Source organism: Phyllobates terribilis, unplaced genomic scaffold (genome assembly GCF_046119375.1).
Source record: "Phyllobates terribilis strain yellow unplaced genomic scaffold, ASM4611937v1 Scaffold_4__5_contigs__length_816908805, whole genome shotgun sequence".
Classification (NCBI taxonomy): Eukaryota; Metazoa; Chordata; class Amphibia; order Anura; family Dendrobatidae; genus Phyllobates; species Phyllobates terribilis.
In genome coordinates, this window is record NW_027362764.1 from 211,228,718 (window position 1) to 211,251,314 (window position 22,597).

Genomic DNA, 22,597 nt, shown 5'->3' on the forward strand with positions numbered 1-22,597 from the left:
CTCACAGTTCAGATGCTCCGGCTCACTTCTGTACAGGTAGTGACCACCCAAGCCGTGCGGTGTCCACCAGGTGAGGGGCTCGGTCAACCCCCAGGCAGTTCAGGAGCATGGCCCAGGACCCCCTTCTGTCCTTTCTCTGGCCTGCCTCACCAGTGACCCACTTTTGTCCAGCTGCCGCAAACTTGTGCGGGTAAACGTGGATCCCGTTCCCCGCTGTTCTATATGGTGCCTTCCTAGCAGGTTTAATGATGTGTCGCACCAATAAATGATCACGACCTCCGGTCTTTGGCTGAGGGTTGTTTCTCCTCCACCAACTTGGGATTCGGTACCCTTAATCTGCCTGACCCTTCACCCTGTATTCTCGTGGGTTCTTAGGGTCCCTTCTGCCTTCTTGTTCCTGAGCCCTTCTGTTCTTCTCTCTCTTTCCCTGCTGTTCCTTGCTGTTTCTGTTCCTTTCTGTTCTTGTTCCTTTCTGTTCCTGGCCTTTTCTCTAGGCCTGCCTCTGAGCAGAGCTCCTGCAGAGCCTCTGCTCCCTGTCCTCTCTCACTGGACAGAACTCGACTGAACAGACAGACTGACCCTGATCTAAGATGGTGCCCGCCTTTTATACCTTCCCTTAGAACATGAGCCCAGGTGACCAGCAACCAATGAGCTCCTATCTACGCTCAGAAACCGTCCCCTATCTGCTCCTACATCACTGGGTATTCCTCCCCCCTCCCCACTCCAGCCAGGGACATGGTCTGTCGTGCCTGCATTTCTGTCTAATGGGAGCACCGTTGAACTGTCCATCGGAAATGGGGTGAGTGTGCTGCATGCAGCTAACTGAGCCCTGGTCCATACTCCATCCTTACCCGGGAGTGGAATACCACACCTCTGGCAGAGGTGCAATACCCCTGTAGCGGCCGAACCCTCGGGGCGCTACATTCCCCCCTGGTAAACCACAGCACGCCCTCGGGCTGGAACAGAGCAAAAACAATTAAATACAGGACATGCAAACTTTTTCAAAACTTTTCACATTAAGAAACAGGCAACACGGTTCAGTTCCCTTTATGGGAAACACTTTCCTTTTCTTGTTACACTATTATAAAACACGTACTAATACTTCTGGAACTCTTTTGACATATAAACATTATAGAAAACATTCACAACACTAGTTGGCAGCATATAAAACTTATTCATATAAAACATTTGCAAGAAAACATTTTCAAAAACACATTTTTGGATCCTGGCTGCGGTGCAACTTGCGACCAGGTGTGCATTCTTCTTTTAAGTGCAGGAACCATGGCAAACTTGTAAACATGAGGGACTCGTTGTCCCGAGGTAGACGTGGTAGTCTTTTTATAAAACCAGTAGGGGGCGCTTTAGGAAGCGCAACTATTTACAGGGGCGGCCGCTCTCAGTCCTCGGCCAGTGTTGGGAAAGGGGATGGCTGCTCTCAGTCCTCAGCCAGGTAGGGGATGTAGGGGGTAACGTTCACACAGTCAACAGTTTCATAACAGTCCTCTTTAACAGTTCTTGTACCCTGACGGGTAACTATATACACAGGTACTTTGCTACTTACTAGTAGCGGTGTCCTCCAGATGCTCCTTCTTCCTCCTCCTCATACGGTTCTTCAGACCCGTCCGGGTCCTCTTGGCTTTCCTCATAGCCATAGTGCTGCAGCTCCTCCTCTGTAAGCCGATGGACATGGAGGGCGTATGGTCCTTTTGCGCCCTCGTGTCGGGTGAAGGTGATCACGTCACCAGGGTAGAGGTCACGTCCACGGTGTCCCTCCGGTAGGTGGCTTTCAACGTCTCTGCGGGTCGCAAAGACGTCGCCTGCCGTTTCTGGGCCCCTGATGAAACCCCAGCCGTTTTCCATGTGGAATTTAATTATGGTCCCGGTGATTCAGGGACCGCGGGCGGCCCGGGGGTCCTGACGGGCTTTGCGCTTTTGCTCAGCGCTTCGAGCCTGGAGCCGCTCCTCCCTGACGCGCCTCTCCCGCCGTTCCCGTTCGAAGATCGCAAGTTGCTGCTGACAAGCCTCCAGACGACAGACCGCGTCCGCCCGGGTCTCTTGAGTGAACCCCATCAAGTTCTCTCCGGCGGGGTCCCACTCAAATTGGGCGTCTTCTAATGGGATCGGGGTGACCTCTACGGGCTCCGGAGCTGGTATCAGAGGCTCGCGCGGGGGCTGTGTTTTCCAGGGCTGACCGCTGGTCAGTTCAGCCGGCCACTCCAGCGGCAGTCCATCCGGGCCAGTATGATGAGCAAATAGGTCCACGCCCAGGGGTGGTATAGTGGGGGGACCCGGTTTGGGAGCAGCGCCCAGGGGCACTCGGCCTTGCGACCAGGCCGGGGGTCTTCTGGTCACGTCTGGTGGCGGCCCAGCCCGGGAGGGGGGTGCCGGTGGGGTAGCGGCGCCCGGGTTAACCAGGCCTTGCGACCGGGCCGATGACGCTTCTTTCTTTACGGCGCCCGGGGTCAAGGGGCGTGGCGTCGGGCGGGGCGCGGCGCTCGCCGCTTGAGGCCTAGCTGGGAGCAGTGGCGGTGGGGCAATGGGTGCGGTGAGTGGGGCTTCGGGTTCTGCGACGGGAGGCTGGGGCAGGCTGGCAGCTGCTGGGCCTGGGGTGGTTACGTCTCCTGTACCTGCCTCAGTCCTCACGGCTTCCTCCGTGGCGTCGTCTCCGGCCCTCACTCCTCCTTCACCGTCCTCAGAGGCAGGCGTACTCCGGGGTGCGGGTGATGCCTGCCACTGGCGGGTTCCAGCCTGCCGGGCCAGTTCTTCTCTCCACCCGGCAAGCGCATCCCGCTGCGCCCGGACCATCCTCCGATCCAGGTCCTCCAGCGTAGCTTGCGCACGCTCCGGATCTCTAGGGAGCTGCGCCAGGATCTCCGCTAGGCTGCATGGCGGTTCAGCCTGCAGCAGGCTCCGGGCCAAGACATTGGTGTTGCTGAACGTTTCTTCCATTCCCGGGTGCGGTCTGTCTAGACTGATCCAGACCGCGCCCTGCCCCACAGTTTTCTTCTCTTCCCACCCCCATTGGGGGTGGTCCCGGGGCAACTTGGTGACAATCACATTCAGGGGCAGCCCCCCCACTTTGATGGACATCTCCACAGCCGCGCTCATGGCTGTTGGGGGTGGGCTCCTTCTTTGGCGCCATTCTGGGACCTGGCCCACGATGGGAGCTGGCTTCCTGTGGTCTTTTGGCGCGCACATTATGGCGCTCGTTCTTCTGGGGTGGGCGCCATCTTTAACACAGTGAAACAGTCTCTTTTCAGGCACGCAATACCCGTTTGCGGCAGGTTGGTAACGATCCTGCCGACTACGCCAAAGCTGACTCGCCCCCTGGGCCTTGGGGCACTCGGAGCCGGGCAGTAGGGAGACGATGGGGGTAGTAGTGGCAACCCGGTCCGTGGCTCAGGGTGGTCAGACCAGTGGCAGTCCTTTATATGTTGCAAGTGATGTCCGACTACGCCACCCGTGGATTGTCCAGCTGCCGCGAACTTGTGCGGGTAAACATGGATCCCGTTCCCCGCTGTTCTATATGGTGCCTTCCTAGCAGGTTTAATGAGGTGTCGCACCAATAAATGATCACGACCTCCGGTCTTTGGCTGAGGGTTGTTTCTCCTCCACCAACTTGGGATCCGGTACCCTTAATCTGCCTGACCCTTCACCCTGTATTCTCGTGGGTTCTTAGGGTCCCTTCTGCCTTCTTGTTCCTGAGCCCTTCTGTTCTTCTCTCTCTTTCCCTGCTGTTCCTTGCTGTTTCTGTTCCTTTCTGTTCTTGTTCCTTTCTGTTCCTGGCCTTTTCTCTAGGCCTGCCTCTGAGCAGAGCTCCTACAGAGCCTCTGCTCCCTGTACTCTCTCACTGGACAGAACTCGACTGAACAGACAGACTGACCCTGATCTAAGATGGTGCCCGCCTTTTATACCTTCCCTTAGAACATGAGCCCAGGTGACCAGCAACCAATGAGCTCCTATCTACACTCAGAAACCGTCCCCTATCTGCTCCTACATCACTGGGTATTCCTCCCCCCTCCCCACTCCAGCCAGGGACATGGTCTGTCGTGCCTGCATTTCTGTCTAATGGGAGCACCGTTGAACTGTCCCTCGGAAATGGGGTGAGTGTGCTGTATGCAGCTAACTGAGCCCTGGTCCATACTCCATCCTTACCCGGGAGTGAAATACCACACCTCTGGCAGAGGTGCAATACCCCTGTAGCGGCCGAACCCTCGGGGCGCTACAGAAACTTGTCAATGACCTGGAGCAGTGAGAGGAGAAGTCACATTGAATGCATCTAAAATCTTAGGCTATGTGCACACTGCGCGTTTTTGATGCGTTTTTTCTGTGCGGAAATGCACCAAAAACGCTAAGTAATCTGTGCGCCAGCTAATGCAATGCCAATCCTGATGTGCTGTGCACATGATCAGGAATTTTCCTGACAGGATTGTCATTGCGTTTAAATCTGCAGCATGTCCATTCTTTGTGCGTTTCTGCAACGCTTTTTACCCATAAACTTGAATTGAGTCAGTCAAATCCACAGCAAAAACGCAGGTATAAATAAATTTGCGTATTTGCTGCGGATGTTTGCTGCATATTTGAGTCAATTCAAGTCAATGAGTCAAAAATGCCGCAAAAACACTGCAAAACCGCACAAGGGATGGTACTCGGGCCGGGGAAGGCGACTACTCCTCCCATCATCCGACCTCCACTCCCGCTGATAACAGTGGGACCAGGTGCGGCTGAGGCGAGACGTAGTCTCCTCAGTCAGCATCTGTGCTCGGTGTTTAAAAAAGAAAAAGTAAAAACCTATATTAAAATAAAAACACCTTATTCTCACCTGTCTGGCATCCTCCCAATGTCCCACGGCGACCCGCTCACTGGGCAACTAGCGATACACTGATGGGAGCGTGATCACTCCCAGCAGTGTACATCACTACACTGCCGTTCACCTGAGTTCATCAGCTGAGAATCAGCTGAGAGCTCCAGGACCTTATCTACGGCACTGGTGTTGTGCGGGAATTTTCCCGTGCAACACTGATGCAGTAAATGAGGGCATCGGGGCTTATCAGCTGATCTTCAGCTGATGAACTCAGCCCCAGCAGCGCCGAAATGTGCACTGACAGAAGTGACTACGCTCCTGTCAGTGTATAGTGCTGACTTCTACAGCAATCCCATCAGTGATTGCTGGTGTGACTGCTGTAGAAGTGACCCGGGTTCCATGGTACACTGGGATTACATCATGACGGCGGAAAAGTGAGGGATATGGGGGTTTTTTTGTCTTTTTTTTTACAGGAGACAAGGGATTCAGGGATTGAGCGCTAAATGAGTATACAGTGTTTTTTATTGTGTAACTAAATTATTAAAACTGTGTGTAATTTTATTTCAATAAAAGACTTTATTCTGGCTGTGTCTTTATTGAAAAACTGTCAAAAACCTTACTGCGGGGTTCGTAATGGGGTCGTCTTATAGATGCCCTCCATTACTAACCTGGGCTTCATGTCAGCCTACAATACAATGCTAGAACTAGCGGTGGATACCGTGTTCCCACGTTCAGGTCCATTTTCCTTACTACAACTTCACCAGAGCCAACATTGTGGACATTGTCCACTACAGGCAATCTTACTACTGAGAACTGTACACTGATGAAGGTCATGTGTGACCGAAACCAAAAATATTTGAGTCTCCGAGTGCCAAGTTTTATTATATATTGATATTTGGCTTGGTACCTTACCCGAGCACCAACCTACACCAGGGGTGTGACAATTTATTTACAATCAAATAAGACAATACAATGCTGACATGAAACCCTACCTTATTACCCCACTCGCCACTGCTACACGGCAGTGGGAAGAGCGGAGGCTAAGCGCCAGATTTGGCGCATCTTATGGATGCGCAATTTCTGGGACTGCTGAGAGCTGATATTATTAGCCGCAGAGGAGGCTAGAATCTATAGCCACTTCCCTGGCTATTAATATCATCCCGCAGCTGTCTGTTTAGCCTTTTCTGGTTAGATTTTATAGGGGGACCATACGTCAATTTTTTTCTGGGGTTCCCCTGTAATCTAGCCAGTAAAGGCTAAGCAAATAGCTGTGGGCTGTTATTAATAACCAGGGAACATTTTTGGCTAATGGCTAGTGATGAGCGAGCATGCTCGCTACTGCTCAGTGCTCACCCGAGCATCTCACAGCTCAAGATGCTTGGCGCTCGCTGAGTATTTCCGGGGTTGCTCGGCAGGAGCTCGGGTCCCCTCCCTGCTTGTTTGGCGCTCTTTAGAGCGCCAATCAACATGCAGGGATTGCCTGCCACTCACTGTAGTGCCGTAGCCATGTTGGTTGTGGAATTACAGTGATTGGCTGGCCGCACAGCGTCATCAGGTCTATATGAGACCTGGCGCCACCATGCTCGTCATAGTCACTCCGGAATCAGGCAGAGTAGGGAGAGGTGCTGCTGCGTCAGGGAGAGATTTGATTGTGTATTAGGTAGTGTAGGGAGCAAAACCGTACATTACACATATCCATCGTAACAAACAGTCCTTTTGAGGGCTAACTAATCCATCTGCAGAGATATCAGGCAGGCAGTGTATATAGGCAGGCAGGCAGGGCATATAGCAGACTGCAGTGCATATAGCACAAGAGGCTCCATTCCAATTCTGCCTTCTGCTGCTGTTAGATATTTCCATACAAAGGCCCAGGTCTCAGGGGCCAGGAATACTTTTTTGGGGATCTTAATCCTTATTATTTGCTTAAAAAGCAATCCGGAGAAGACCGTTTTTCTGTGCTATTTGCTTGTTGGCACTGCAGAATACAGCCAGGTCCTTTCCATATTACAGCGCTAGAAATCCAGCTATTTAAAACTGTGTTTTCTCCGTCAAATGGATCACATATACGTTGTCAGAAAATACTGCCATTTCTGACCTCCATTAAAAATTTCTTTCAGTGTGTCAGTGAAGCAATTCACACCAGTTTGCTGTTAAAACTACTTACCTACAGGCCAGGTATTTAAAACTATGTTTTCTCCGTCACACGGATCACATATACGTTGTCAGAAAATACTGCCATTTCTGGCCTCCATTAAAAATTTCTTTCAGTGTGTCAGTGAAGCAATTCACACCAGTTTGCTGTTCAAATTACTTACCTACAGGCCAGGTATTCAAAACTCTGTTTTCTCCGTCACATGGATCACATATAAGTTCGCTCCAAACTCAGTCATTTGTAGTGAGCATGGAAGATACTGTTCTCCATCTAAAATGGGCAAGACAAGTGGCAAGGGACGGGGAACTGGATGTGATGGTGCAAGGACAAGGCCGTGGGCATGCTGAAATTGTGCCACAACAAACACCCATATCTTCTCTACTGACCTTCCTGACCCAATTCCTAGGGGACCGCAGCACACCACTATTGAACCCAGGGCAGTGTCAAAAGGTTGTTGGTTGGATAGCGGATAATGCTTCCAGTCACTTAACCACCACCCTGTCTTCCACACGGTCAAGGCTCAGTAGCCGTGAGTCTGGACCGCATATTCCTCACCCTGATCCTCCTTCCTCCCACCATGCCAAGTGACCAGAGACAACTGATGCCACACTTGGACACTCTGAAGAGCTGTTCACTTTTCCATTTATAGATTTGTGCCTCTCGCCTGGTCCACTTGAAGCGGGGCAAGAGGAGATCGTGTGTAGCGATGCCCAAATATTTGAGCAGCCACGGTCACACAATGGCGACGGTGGGAAAGTGTCACAAGAGGTGGACGATGATGAGACACAATTGCCAGAAAGTCAGGAGGAGGACCAGTGTGCGGAAGTGGAAGACGAGGTGGTGGATGATATAGTAACTGGCCCAACCTGGCAGGAGGACATGCAGAGCGAGGACAGCAGCACATAGGGGGAGGGAGGCAGAGCACCCCAACAGGCAGGAAGAAGCAGTGTGGTGGCCGCAGACGGAAGGCAGGCAACCGTTCCCCGTAACACCAACATGAAGGAAGTTGCCAGTACAACTGTTAGGTCTTCCCAAGTCTGGTTGTTTTTTAAATACTCTGCCGATAACCCCAAAAAGGCCATTTGCACCACCTGCCAGGCCAGCATCAGCAGGGGTGGCAAAACGACCAGCCTGACCACCACCAGCATGATCAGGCACATGGCAGCAAAGCACTCGACTTTGTGGGCCGAACCCCAGGGTCCAGGAACAGTGTCTATAGGTGGCACCTTGCTTCTTCCCGCTGTTGTGCATGCAAGCCAATCCCCTGTCTATGGTGCATGCGAAGATGCCTCCTGCCCTACACCTGTCGTTGCGCACTCCCAAGTAGCAGCATCAGGAAACACGTCCATGTCCTTGTCCCAGTGCAGCGTTCAGTTGTCCATACCCGACTGCTTGCGCTCGAAATGTTGCCTTTTAGGCTTGTGGAGATGGAAGCATTTCGCAACCTGATGGCAGCGGCCATCCCTCGGTACTCGGTCCCCAGCCGCCACTATTTCTCCCGGTGTGCCCTCCCCGCATTACACAAGCATGTGTCCCAAAACATTAGCCGTGCCCTCAACAACGCAGTTACCGGTAAAGTCCACCTAACCACGGACACGTGGACAAGTGCTTGTGGGCAGGGACGGTACATCTCGCTGACGGCACACTGGGTTAACATAGTGGAAGCCGGGACCCAGTCGGACCTTGGGACGGAACACGTCCTCCCGAAGCCAAGGCTTGCAGGCCCTAGGTCAATTAAGGTTGCCCCCATGGTCTACAGCTCCTGCACCTCAACCTCCTCAGCCTCCTCCTCCTCTTCAGCCTCCATCTCCAGAATGACCACATCAATCACAAGCTGGAAGCACTGCAGAACTGCCTCGGCAAAGTGGCAACAGGCTGTGCTGAAGCTAATATGCTTAGGTGACAAACCACACAATGCTGAAGAGTTGTGGACAGCTCTGAAAGAGCAGGCAGATCTGTGGCTCACACCACTGAGCCTTCAGCCAGGCATGGTCGTGTGTGACAATGGACGGAACCTGGTGGCGGCTCTGAGGCAAGACGAGCTCACACACGTACCATGCCTGGCCCATGGGCTTAACCTCGTGGTTCAGCGGTTTCTCAAATCCTACCCGGAGTACGCCGCCTGTGTGCCCATTTTAGAAAGTCAGGTACAGCTTCTGCCGCCCTTGTCCTGTTTCAGCAGCGTTTGCAGCTTCCGGCTCACAGACTGGTGTGTGATGTTCCAACGCATTGGAACTCTACACTGCAGATGTTGGGAAGGATTTGTGAGCAGAAGAGGGCAGTTGTTGAGTACCAGCATCAAGAAGGCCGTCGGTATTCAGTTCAGACTCCACACATAAGACCTCAGGAGTGGACATAGATGTCAGACATATGTACCATCCTCCAAAACTTTGAGGACTCCACCAAGATGGTGAGTGGCAATGACGCCATAATTAGCGTTCCCATCCCGCTTCTCTATCTTCTGAAACGCTCTCTGCTCACAATCAAAGAGGATGCATTGCAGGCTGAGCACGATGAGATGGAGCAAGGAACCATACAGGGTGATTACACACGGCCAAGCCTCATCTCATCCCAATGTGGATTGGGTGACAATGAGGACGAGGAGGAGGAGGAAGGACAGGAGCTAGTTTCATGCACTATAGACGGTACTACCTGCACAATTGTCATACCGTCTGTTCAGCGTGGATTGCCAGAGGACAGAGAGGAGGAGAAGGAGGAGGAGAGCACGGTCAGTCATCCTCTTGGTGAGGACACGGAAGTCTTGCCTGTTAATAGTCTGGCATTCATGGCTGAGTTTATGTTGTGCTGCCTTTCCCATGACCCTCGCGTTCTCAAAATTTTGGGTGACAGTCATTACTGGTTGGTGACACTTCTAGACCCACGCTACAAGGAGAACTTTATATCTCTTATTCCTGAGGAGGACAGGTCTACAAAAATGGGGCTCTACCAGAAGGCCCTTGTTTCTGAACTATTAAAAAAATTCCCATCTGAAAACTCTGGCGGCAGAGGGCACACTTCGTTGGACAACCAAGGACTACAGGCGAGAGAGACACAACTTCAATCCAGCAGAGGCAGGGGAGCACTGTCAAAGTTCTGGGAGAGTTTTCTCAGACCCTCCCATCGCACAGGCCCTGAGGCACGGAGTACTCTCACAAGGAGTGCAAAGTTTTGGAAGATGCTGAGGGAATGCCTTGCCGACCGTACCAACGTCCTCTGTGATTCCTCTGTGCCTTATAATTATTGGGTATCCAAGCTGGATTCGTGGAATGAACTGGCTCTCTATGCCTTGGAGGTCCTGACCTGCCCTGCCGCCAGTGTTTTATCAGAGCAGGTTTTTAGTGCCGCTGGTGGAATTATAACTGATAAGCGCATTCGCCTGTCAGATGAAAATGCTGACAGTCTGACTCTTATAAAAATGAACAAGGGCTGGATTGGGCCAGACTTCTCAACACCACCGAATGATAGCAGCGTAACATAAACTCAAATCCAGTTTCTTTTCTTGGGAGGTGTATTCCCATGCACCTTTTCACACCCACACAAGGGTATACGCTTCCTGATTTTGGCTATTTGCTCTTGTCCTCCTCCTTCTCCTCATCCTCCACCACCATATCACCAGGGTGACCGTGGTCCATGATGCAACACCCACATAATTTTTTTAAAGGGTGTTTATGATGCCCGTAAAAAAAAAAATTATACAGTATGTTCATGTATACCCCCCAGGAGTAAATGTTTGTCAGCCCATACACTTGTACAAGTATAGGAGGCCCGCTCCTTTCTAATGGGAACATTTTTTTATAAGGCCCTCCTCCACGTCTCTTCCAAGGGGCATTGAAGTGCCTCCAAATTTTTGGTAGCCCTTGCATTCACTATATAGGCCAACACTATGGGAGACTCTCTCCTTTCTAATGGGAATTTGTCGTTTCTGTGGCCCTGCTCTATGTCTCTTTAAATTGTTAGTGGGGTTTTTCCTAAATTTGGTCAGCCGTTGGAGTCACTGCATACTCTATAACTGTATAGCAGACCCTCTCTTTTCTAATGGGAACATGTCGTACCTTGTTACTGTGGCCCTGCTCTATGTGTCTTTGATATACAGTAAGGTTTTTAATATAGACAGTGTAGGACCGTCCCAATTTAGGGTCACCTTGTCGCTGGTGGGACGGCTTGTATACTTTTTTGATCAAAAATAATTCACTAAGTACCCTATATTTCATATGCAACTTTGCTTTACATTTATATATAATGATGGTAGGGTATGAGATATTTTGTGTTTTTTGTAGGTTTTGCATCTTTTTGCTAGTGTGAACATGCTCCTATTTCTTGCATGTGTACCATCTTAGACCTCAGTTCACATTGCTTGTTTTTTTTGTCTTGTTTGCATTCTGTGCAAATTAGGGGTGTGGCATCCCCCTTGTTGAGCTGGTTAGTATATATGTAGCTTACCACGGGCTTGGGTGGTCTGATATTGGGACCCGGTTCTATTTGTCTACCCTTTTATATGCATTACTTCAACTTTGATATACAGTAAGGTTTTTAATATAGACAGTGTAGGACCGTCCCAATTTAGGGTCACCTTGTCGCTGGTGGGACGGCTTGAATACTTTTTTTGATCAAAAATAGTTCACTAAGTACCCTATATTTCATATGCAACTTTGCTTTACATTTATATATAATGATGGTAGGGTATGAGATATTTTTTGTTTTTTGCAGGTTTTGCATCTTTTTGCTAGTGTGAACATGCTCCTATTTCTTGCATGTGTACCATCTTAGACCTCAGTTCACATTGCTTGTTTTTTTATACCTTATAACTGTATAGCAGACTCTCTCCTTTCTAATAGGAATTTGTCGTTACTGTGGCCCTGCTCTATGCTTCTTTACTTTCTTAGTGGGGTTTTTCCTAAATTTGGTCAGCTGTTGGACTCACTGCATACCCTATAACTGTATAGCAGACACCCTCCCTTCTAATGGGAACATGTCGTACCTTGTTACTGTATCTTGTTTTTCCCAAATTTTGGCTGCCCTTGCAGTCACAGCATGGGCATTACCACTATAGGAGACCCGCTCCTTTATAATAGGAACATTTTTTTTACTGAGACCCTCCTCTATGTCTCTTCAAAGGGGTATTGGGTTGTGTCCAAATTTTTGGCAGCCCTTGCAGTCACTGGATACGCAATAACAGTATTAGAGACCCACTTGTTAATAATAGGAACAACAAAGCATAGCTGCCTGATGGCTCTCTAACAATAGCGAGGGCCGACTACTGGCCTTTTAAGAATAGTAAGGGCCGTCTGATGGCCCTATAAAATAGGCTTTATGACTTTCAGAGTCCCTCCATCATAAATAAAACAGGATGTGTCTGATGATGTGTCACACACGACATTGACAGATAAGGTTGTAAAATGTTAAAATGACATTTCCCGGTGAATGCATTTGTCTTAAAAAATAACGTAAAAAACAAAACAATAGGATCTTTCTTTAGTATAAAAAACAGCACCACCAATTTAACCTCAATGTAATCACATTGTTCAGCTCCTGCACCACCTCCTCCATTTCCGAAATGACCACATCAGTCACAAGCTGACAGCACTGCAGCACTGCCTTGGCCAAGCAGCAACAGGCTGTGCTGAAGATAATATGCTTAATGCTTAATTGACAAACCGTACAGCGCTGCAGAGTTGTTGAAAGCTGTAATACAGCAGCCTGATCTGTGGCTCTAACCGCTGAACATACAGCCAGACATGGTCGTGTGTGACAATGGGCGGAACCTGGTGATGGAGAAATGATAGCCGGAGTAGATAAGGTTTCCCTCTATGCCAGTCCTTTCACCGAGCTAAAGAATATGGCTGTGGTGAAATACAACTTCCCCTGAGAAGCTGTTTCAGATTGAAAAACATTGTGCCCACCAGAGGATTTGATTCTGAGGACTCACCTTTCTCTCCCGATCAAGAGCCCTCAGAATCAAATCCTCTGGTGGGCACAATGTTTTTCATGATAGCAGCTGCAAAGTTAGAGCTATCATGAACTCTCCTGAGGTAGAAGCCAAGGCACACCAGAGGATTCTCTGGTGGGACCGTCCAACCCTGCCGAGAAGCAGTCCTGGCTAAGAAAAGTGTGGGGGAAGGTTCCCGGACACTCTATGGCTGCTTTTTTAATGCGGATCAGACGTGTTTATGCATGTCATTTCCCAAACCGCATTGGAGATCAGGCCATTGCCCAACTCTGTAATCATGAAATTAAATGCGCAAAGAAAGATGTTTGTGTGTCAAAGCACCACCGACAAGTGCGAGTTGATGTTGGACAGGCTGCCATTGCTTCTGCAATAAGCTGCATTAGAGGACTTCCTTGGAGAAATGACACCCAGGGTAGATACGGTTTCCCTCTATGCCAGTCCTTTCACCGAGCTAAATACAACTCTCAGCAAAAAAAGCTGGCTCTGTACCGTCCCTGGCCACATTCACCTGTCCACGTGTTTGGGGTTAGGTGGTCCTTCCCAGTGAGTGTACTGGGGAGGTCACGGGTAATGTTATGGGACCCGTGCTTGTGGAAGGCAGAGACGATACTGGGAGAAATAGTGGCGGCCGGGGACCGAGTATGGACACCTGGCCGCTGCCGGCATGAGGTTATGAAAAGCTTTTGCCTCCACGAGCCTAAAAGGCCACATTTCAAGTGAAAGCAGCTTTAGAGGACTTCCTGGGAGAAATGACAGCTGGGTAGATATGGTTTCCCAAGTCCTTTCACCGAGCTAAAGAATATGGCTCTGGTGAAATACAACTCAGCAAAAAAAACTGTGGACTGGCTCCGTACCATTCCTGGCCACATTCACCTGTCCACGTGTTTGTTGTTAGGCGGTCCTTCCCAGTAAGTGCACTGGGGAGGGCACTAGTAATGTTGTGGGACCCGTGCTTGTGAAAGGCGGAGACGACACCGGGAGAAACAGTGGCAGCTGGGGACCAAGTATGGACACCCAGCCGCCGCCGGCATGAGGTTATGAAAAGCTTCCGCCTCCACGAGCCTTAAAGGCCACATTTCAAGTGCAAGCAACTGTCAAAAATTTGGCAGTTTAGTATTGCAGCCTGTGGGTGGGTGGCTGCATACATTTGCTTGCATTCCAAGGAATGGGTTAGGGACAACTGAACGCTGCAGTGGGACAAGGACGTGGACGGTGATTGTTGCAAGTCTGCAACGACAGGTGCATGGCGGGAGGCATCTTCGCATGCGCCAAGGATCACTTATGATGGGCACACTTTTAGGCAGTGACCTGGGAGTCAGAAATACTTCCAGAGGTCTTCCCCATGCTGTTCACATGTCTTTTCAGCACTGATGATGTGTCACACCCCACATGGCCAGATAAGGTTGTAAAATGTTAAAATGACATTTCCCAGTGAATGCATTTGTCTTTGTTGAAAGCAATGCAAAAGTGCAAAAACGCATCAAAAACCCTACGTGTGAACATAGCCCAAGGTGTGGAGGAGTATTTTTGGTTTGGGCTATTTATTTTGCCTTATATACAAGTCATTGCCATGGAAAGGATGTTCCTTAATATATTTCCCAGGAAAATCCATTTTGGTTTTGTTTTTGTATGTTTTATTGTGAGTCCTTAAAAGTTGCGTAATACTCTGACAACGTTGTTGACAGCAGTGACCTGGGAGTCAGATATGCTTTCAGGGGTCTTCCCCATGCTGTTCCCATGTCATTTGAGCACTGTTCCCATCGATTTGGGCAATTTTTAGGCCCTCTGCAGACCGCCGGGGGGAGCCTCCTGAAAAATGCTCGAGTTTCCCATAGACTTACATTGGGCTCGTTGCTCGGGTCGAGCACCCGAGTATTCCAATTTGCTCGACCCGAGCAATGAGTACCCGAGCATTTTAGTGCTCGCTCATTACTACTAATGGCCCCTTCCCTGGCAACTAATATCAGCTCCCAGTGGTCGGCTTTCCCTCTACTGGTTATGAAAATGATGAGGGAGCCAACGCCATTTTTTTTAATTTTAGGCTATGTGCCCATGAATCGGATGTAGCAGTGCTTTGGACACAGCATATTTTTGCTGCGTCCAAAACGCTGCGTTCTATTGTTTGCAGGTAAATTTGCATGTGCTCATTGAACCATGTACATTTACCACATTCAATACATTCTAGTGGTCAAATTTCTGTTGTGGAGACTAGCAACTCTGCCAGAGAATTTGACATGCTGCGGTCCTGAAAGACACGTCGCATGTCAGTTTCCGAGGGTGATCCGCAGCCTCTGATGTACGCATAGTGGACATGGTATTTCTAGAAATCCAATCCACTATGCTGTAACATCTAGACACTGTGGGTTTGACGCTGCATAAACAGCTTCAAACCTGCAGCGGCTCCTGATCGTGGGCACGTACCCAAACTCACCTGCAGCATGTAAATTTCTGTAGCGGAGACGTCAGATTTTGACCGATTTAAATGTCATTATATGCGATGGATCCGCATGTATTGACAACGAAAGTGCGGCATTAGAACACAGTGTTTTAGATGCAGCAAAAATACGCTGTGTCCAAAGTGCTTCTGGTTGCTGATCATGGGGACGTAGCAGCTAACGAAACAGCTGTGAGCTGTTATTAATAGTCTTGGAACATGTTTGCCTAATGGCACCTTCCTAGGCTAAAAATAGCAGCTCTCAGCTGCTCCAGAAATGACATGAATGGGTTTATGGGATTAGCTGACATCTAGGCCTTTTGTTTAGTGATGACAAGGTGTCAATCAGACCCTTTCATTACTAAACCTAATTAAAGTAAAGTAAAGCGTTAAATAAGCACACACACAGTAAAAACTTTATTTGAAATACAACAGATAGATTCTTTAATCGTTTAAATTAACCAATATACTCACCCCAGGTCTGAAGGTAATCAGAGGGTTAAAGCAATATCCCATGTTTCTTTTTTCAAATATCTTTATTTAGCTCCAAAAAGCATTCATTGATGTACAAAAATGTATCAAAAAATGCTAAAAAAAGCATCATAAAAGCGCATCCAAAGCACACGTTTTTTTCTGCAGCGTTTTTCCTGCCAAGAGATGAAGAAACCTTAAGGAATTTTCTGCATTCAAATCCAGAACGTGCGCACGTAGCCTTAAACTGTTTTCTCTGTAATGCACCTGGCTGAAATCATGCAGCCGGGTTCTGATTTATGCTGCCCACAGTTTGGGCAGTATGAATCAAGTGACAAGTTACCTTTAAGGTACATGGCCATCAACATGATACACTTGCCGTACATCACACTTTGAGCGAACCACAATTTCTGTCTTACAGGAATAGCAGGAATATGTAATCTTATACATAGTTGCAGGTTACAATAATGCTGAAAATTCCACTGTTTTTATACATATGACAGAAGAGTATCTTCTGCTATATGTATCAATAGAGTAGTATTTGCAATTTCACATGACTGTTTTTTCAGCAGCAGGCAACAAACACAACTTAGCACTGCACTGCCTAGTCATTACAAGCTATGTTACAGGAGAGTTGAGCTCTCCTAGTAACCAGTTAACTCCTGGGGAAGTCAAGGAATCTGAGGTCAAAAACCAGGAGAATACGTCATTAACTGAGGGGTGAGGCATAGTCAAGTCATAGTCTGGGGTCAGAATTCCAAGAAGGTAGTGGATAAAGACAAAGGCGCAAGGCAAATGGATAGTCAAAGGCAAATCCATGGTCGGTCAACAAAGATCAAAATACTAGAACTCAAAGCACAGAGAAAACACACACCACATAGAGCAGAGCTATATCTGGCAGAGATAAGAGACAGACAGACAGCTAAATAGCCTGTGACGCATTCCAAACAGGAGACACCTGTAAGAAACCCAGCACATTCCAGCCCTGATTTGGCTACTGGACTGTTACTTAGCTGCCTATCATGATACTGAGAGCTCAGCATGCCCCTGCCCCAGATTGGATGGCTGAGCTGCCACTCAGCACACCAAGAGGAGGAATCGTGACAACAATGATGTAAAAACAAACTGATTGTAATGCACACGCCTGGGCTGAGTGGCATGTGCGTGTATATGTAGTGATTCCTCTGGACCGTGCCGGAGAGTGAATGCCTGGAGGGGCGTAACTAAGTATCCACCCGATTCGACCAGGGTCGCACGACGGCATACGACGCCAGTGCACCAAGGAGGAACCGAGCAGAGGGACCAGGTGCTACTCCAGGACAGACCCCGGATATGGCTGTTGACCCACACAGGGGAATACAGGAACAGGCTGGCTAGGCTGGCACACAGACTGCTGGGTATAGGCAGACACGGCGGTATGCAGACTGGCGGATGCTGGAAAGCACGACTGGTATGCAGGCAGGGAGGTACTGGCAGGTACGACAGGTTGGAGCACCGAGTGGATAGGACCCAGTACAGACTGGGACTCAGGAACAGACCCGCAGATGCGGTGGACAAACACAGCAGAGTGAGGCCGCCCAGAGCGGCGAGCAAGAGCAGAACAAGATGAGACCGCCTGGAGCGGTGAGCGAGAAAAGAGCAGGACGAGGCCGCCTGGAGCGGTGAGCAAGAGAGGAGCAGGATGAGACTGCCAAAGTGGTGAGCAAGAGAGGAGCAGGACGAGACTGCCGAAGCAGCGAGCAAAGGGTCAGAGCAGAGCGAGACTGCCGAAGCAGCGAGCAAAGGGTCAGAGCAGAGCGAGACTGCCTGAGCAGCGAGCAAAGGGTCAGAGCAGAGCGAGACTGCCGGAGCAACGAGCACAGGGTCAGAGCAGAGCGAGACTGCCAGAGCAGCGAGCAAAGGGTCAGAGCAGAGCGAGACTGCCGGAGCAGCGAGCAAAGGGTCAGAGCAGAGCGAGACTGCCGGAGCAGCGAGCAAAGGGTCAGAGCAGAGCGAGACTGCCAGAGCAGCGAGCAAAGGGTCAGAGCAGAGCAGAAACCGCAGGAGCAGCGAGCAAAGGGTCAGAGCAGAGCGGAAACCGCAGGAGAGGTGAGCAAGGCAGAGCAGAGCGGAAACCGCAGGAGCGGTGAGCAAGGCAGAGCATAGCGGAAACCGCAGGAGCGGTGAGCAAGGCAGAGCAGAGCAGAAACCGCAGGAGCGGTGAGCAAGGCAGAGCAGAGCAGAAACCGCAGGAGCGGTGAGCAAGGCAGAGCAGAGCAGAAACCGCAGGAGCGGTGAGCAAGGCAGAGCAGAGCGGAAACTGCAGGAGCGGTGAGCAAGGCAGAGCAGAGCGGAAACCGCAGGAGCGGTGAGCAAGGCAGAGCAGAGCGGAAACCGCAGGAGCGGTGAGCAAGGCAGAGCAGAGTGGAAACCGCAGGAGCGGTGAGCAAGGCAGAGCAGAGCGGAAACTGCAGGAGCGGTGAGCAAGGCAGAGCAGAGCGGAAACTGCAGGAGCGGTGAGCAAGGCAGAGCGGAAACCGCCGGAGCGGTGAGCAAGGCAGAGCAGGCAAGAACCGCCGGAGCGGTGAGCAAGGCAGAGCAGAGGGGACAGGGCTCTGTTCACACGGAACAGACTGGAAGGGAAAGGCAGAACCAGATACACACAAGATACTTGCAATGAAGTAGCGAGTGGACTCTAAACTCACAAACGGGAGTACAGGGACAACGAGTAGGAGTTAGGTACAGGTTCAGATTCTGCAGGAAAAGGGAAGGTACGGACATAGAGAAAAACAGGTAACAGGCTAGGAGAGTATTCAGACAAGAACAGACACAGCAGCAAGATACAGGAGCGGGTTTAGGTATGCGGCCCCTAGAAGGCGGAACGAACAGGCTAGGAGTGTGTTCAGACAGGAACAGGCAAGATACAGGAACGGGTCTAGGTATGCGGCCCCTAGAAGGCAGAAAGAACAGGCTAGGAGCGTGTTCACACTGGCCTGGAAATACAGCCTCCAGGATAGGCAGAAGACAACAGGCTAGAAGATAGTTCAGACAGGACACAGTTCAGACACGGGAACTGATACCGCAAGGCAGGAAACATAGACAGGACCTGGCACATCAGTGAATAGAAGCCAACTGACAGAACACGATGCTCAGGCAAGGATTCTAGGGAGGAGCTGGTTTAAATACCAGGTGACAGACAGCAATAGGCTGAGGACGCATAGGGGTGTGTCTGCAGCAGCTACAAGAAACAGGAAGTTCGGCGGGCGTCGCCCTAAACAGCCAGAGCAGAGCAAAGCAGAGATTATGGAAAGAAGCCAAAGTGATTGTCTGGACTGGAAATCAAGTGCGCGCTCTTGCACAGTGGGAGATGGACCACTATGCAAGGACGCCGCCAGGTATGTTACACCGATCAGCTGTTATCGGTGGTGGCGGCTGCCAACCGGAGGTTCTTACTTGTGGAGCTGACCGTCTACTTGTAGTGGCCACTGCAGGGTGCTACATATCCGCCTCCTATTGATTTGAATAGGAGGCGGATGTGCAGTAACAAGCACCGGCACTACAAGTAGACGGCCAGCTCTGAAAGTAAGTACTTCGGCCGGCAGCCGCCACCGATTGCAGCTGATCGGCGAGGGTGTCGGGTGTCAGACCCCGGTCGATCAGACATTGATGACCTATCCTAAATATAGGTCATCAATGTAAATGTAGTGGACAACCTCTTTACTAGTTGGCAAGATGTTCTTTTACTGAAATTTTGTGCCCTTTTTTCTCCACACATACCTTTGATCATTGTGGCCAAAGAGTTCTATTTTAACCTCCTTGGTCCACAGAACTTGTTTCCAAAATTAATCAGGCTTGTTTCGATGTTCTTTTACATACTTCTGACGCTAAATTTTATGGTGAGGATGCAGGAGAGGATTTCTTCTCATGACTCTTCCATGAAGGCCATATTTGTGCAGGTGTCTCTGAACAGTAGAACAATGTAGCACAACTCCAGAGTCTGCTAAATCTTTCTGAAGGTCTTTTGCAGTCAAGCAAGAGTTCTGATTTACCTCTCTAGCAATCCTACGAGCATCGCACTGAAGTTTTGCTTAGTCTTCCAGACCTTATTTTGACCTCCACTATTTCTGTTAACTGCCATTTCTTAATTACATTTCAAACTGAGGAAAGAGCAACTTGAAAACGCTTTGTTATCTTCTTATAGCCTTCTCCTGCTTTGAGGGCCTCCACCATTTTCATTTTCAGAGTGCTAGACAGCTACTTAGGAGAACCCATGGCTGCTGTTTTTGGCACAAGATTAGAGGAAGCTGGGTTTTTATAAAGCTGGGAAATTTACATCACCTCGCCTTTCCTAACAATGATAGTGAACAATCCATAACTAGTGTTGAGCGAACATGCTCGACACTGCTCGTTACTCGCCCGAGCATCACGCTACTCGGGATGTTCGGCGAGCACCGAGCATTTCCGGGTTACTCGGGCGGGAGCTCGGGTCTCCGCCCTGCCAGTCACTGTAATGCCGCAGCCATGTTGTTTGTGGGCATTACAGTGATTGGCTGGCCGCACAGCGTCACCTCGAGTATTTAAAACCGGGCGCCGCCATCTTGGACACAGTCGCTCCGGATCAGACAGTGTAGGGACAGCGCTGCTGATTTAGGGAGAGATATATCCTGCAAAGTAGTTAGTGTAGGTTCTGTAAAGGCTGCCAGATCAAACAAACAGTCCTTCTCAGGACTAATATCCATCCCAGGTATATCAGGCAGGCAGGCAGGCTGTATAGGAGATGCAGTGGTTATACCAGCAAACGCTGCATTACAGTCCTGTGTGCTGCTCCTGTTGCTGAAATTGCTGGATTTAGCTCCAGGTCCCGGGGGCCAGGAAAAATCCTTTTTTTTTATCTAAATCCTCTTTTTTTTTTCCTCCTTCACAATGTACAAATACCCATCTTATTAACCTTTTGGTGCCCCCCCCCCCCCCAAAAAAAAAAAAAGTGTGCCTCTGATTTTTCAGACACAAATATATCTGTTGAAATTAGTCTGGTGTAGGCCAAAGAAATAGAAGTGTGGTTTTGCAGTTCTATGGGCCATTTGTATCTAAAAAAAAACAGTTTGAGTGTGTCGCTCACTGTTGTATTATCCTGTTTTTGGCATTTTTTGCTGTATAAAAATAATAATAGTGTCTCCCTGATTTTTCAGACACAAATATATCTGTTGAAAATAGTCTGGTGTAGGCCCGAGAAATACAAGTGTGGTTTTGCAGTTCCACGGTACAAACCTCTGTATTATCCACTTTTGGGCCATTTGTATCTAAAAAAAACAGTTTGAGTGTGTCGCTCACTGTTCAGCCGCAAATATATATATATTTTAAAAAGCCTGGTATACACCAGTAAATTATTACTGTGGTTTTGATGTTCCACGGTAAAACATCTCTATTATCCTGTTTTTGGCATTTTTTGCTGTATAAAAATAATAATAGTGTCTCCCTGATTTTTCAGACACAAATATATCTGTTGAAAATAGTCTGGTGTAGGCCAGAGAGACAGAAGTGTGCTTTTGCTGTTCCACGGTAAAAAATCTCTATTATCCTGCTTTTTGCATTTTTTGCTGTAAAAAAAAAAATAGTGTCTCCCTGATTTTTCAGACACAAATATATCTGTTGAAAATAGTCTGGTGTAGGCCCGAGAAATACAAGTGTGGTTTTGCAGTTCCACGGTACAAACCTCTGTATTATCCACTTTTGGGCCATTTGTATCTAAAAAAAACAGCTTGAGTGTGTTGCTCACTGTTCAGCCACAAATATATATATATTTTAAAAAGCCTGGTATACACCAGTAAATTATTACTGTGGTTTTGATGTTCCACGGTAAAACATCTCTATTATCCTGTTTTTGGCATTTTTTGCTGTATAAAAATAATAATAGTGTCTCCCTGATTTTTCAGACACAAATATATCTGTTGAAAATAGTCTGGTGTAGGCCAGAGAGACAGAAGTGTGCTTTTGCTGTTCCACGGTAAAAAATCTCTATTATCCTGCTTTTTGCATTTTTTGCTGTAAAAAAAAATAGTGTCTCCCTGATTTTTCAGATGCAAATATATCTGTTGAAAATAGTCTGGTGTAGGCCCAAGAAATACAAGTGTGGTTTTGCAGTTCCACGGTACAAACCTCTGTATTATCCACTTTTGGGCCATTTGTATCTAAAAAAACCAGTTTGAGTGTGTCGCTCACTGTTCAGCCGCAAATATATATATATTTTAAAAAGCCTGGTATACACCAGTAAATTATAACTGTGGTTTTGCTGTTCCACGGTAAAAAATCTCTATTATTCAGGTTTAGGTAGTTTTTTCCGTAAAGAAAAACAGTAGTGTCTCCTGACTGTTGTGACACAAAAATATATCTGTTGAAAATAGTCTTGTGTAGGCCCGACATCCCAATGTGGTTTCGCAGTTCCACGGGTCAAATCGCTGTACTATCCAGTTTTGGGCCTTTGGTATCTAAAAAAAAGCAGTTTGAGTGTGTCGCTCACTGTTCAGCCGCAAATATCTCTATTTAAAAAAGTGTGGTATACCCCAGTAAACAATAACTGTGGTTTTCCTCTTCCACGGTTCTAATCTACTCTTTATTACCCTTTTTCCATTGATAGTGCAAGTGTAAGCTATTTTACTTCATTTACAATGGGCAAGGCGCGTGGCAAGGGACGTGGAAGTGGACGTTCTGGTGATGGTTCGTGCAGAGGACGGGGCCGTGGCCAAGGTGAAAATGTGACAAAACCAACAGCCACATCTTCTCGCTCCCACTTCTTGACCGAATTACTAGGGA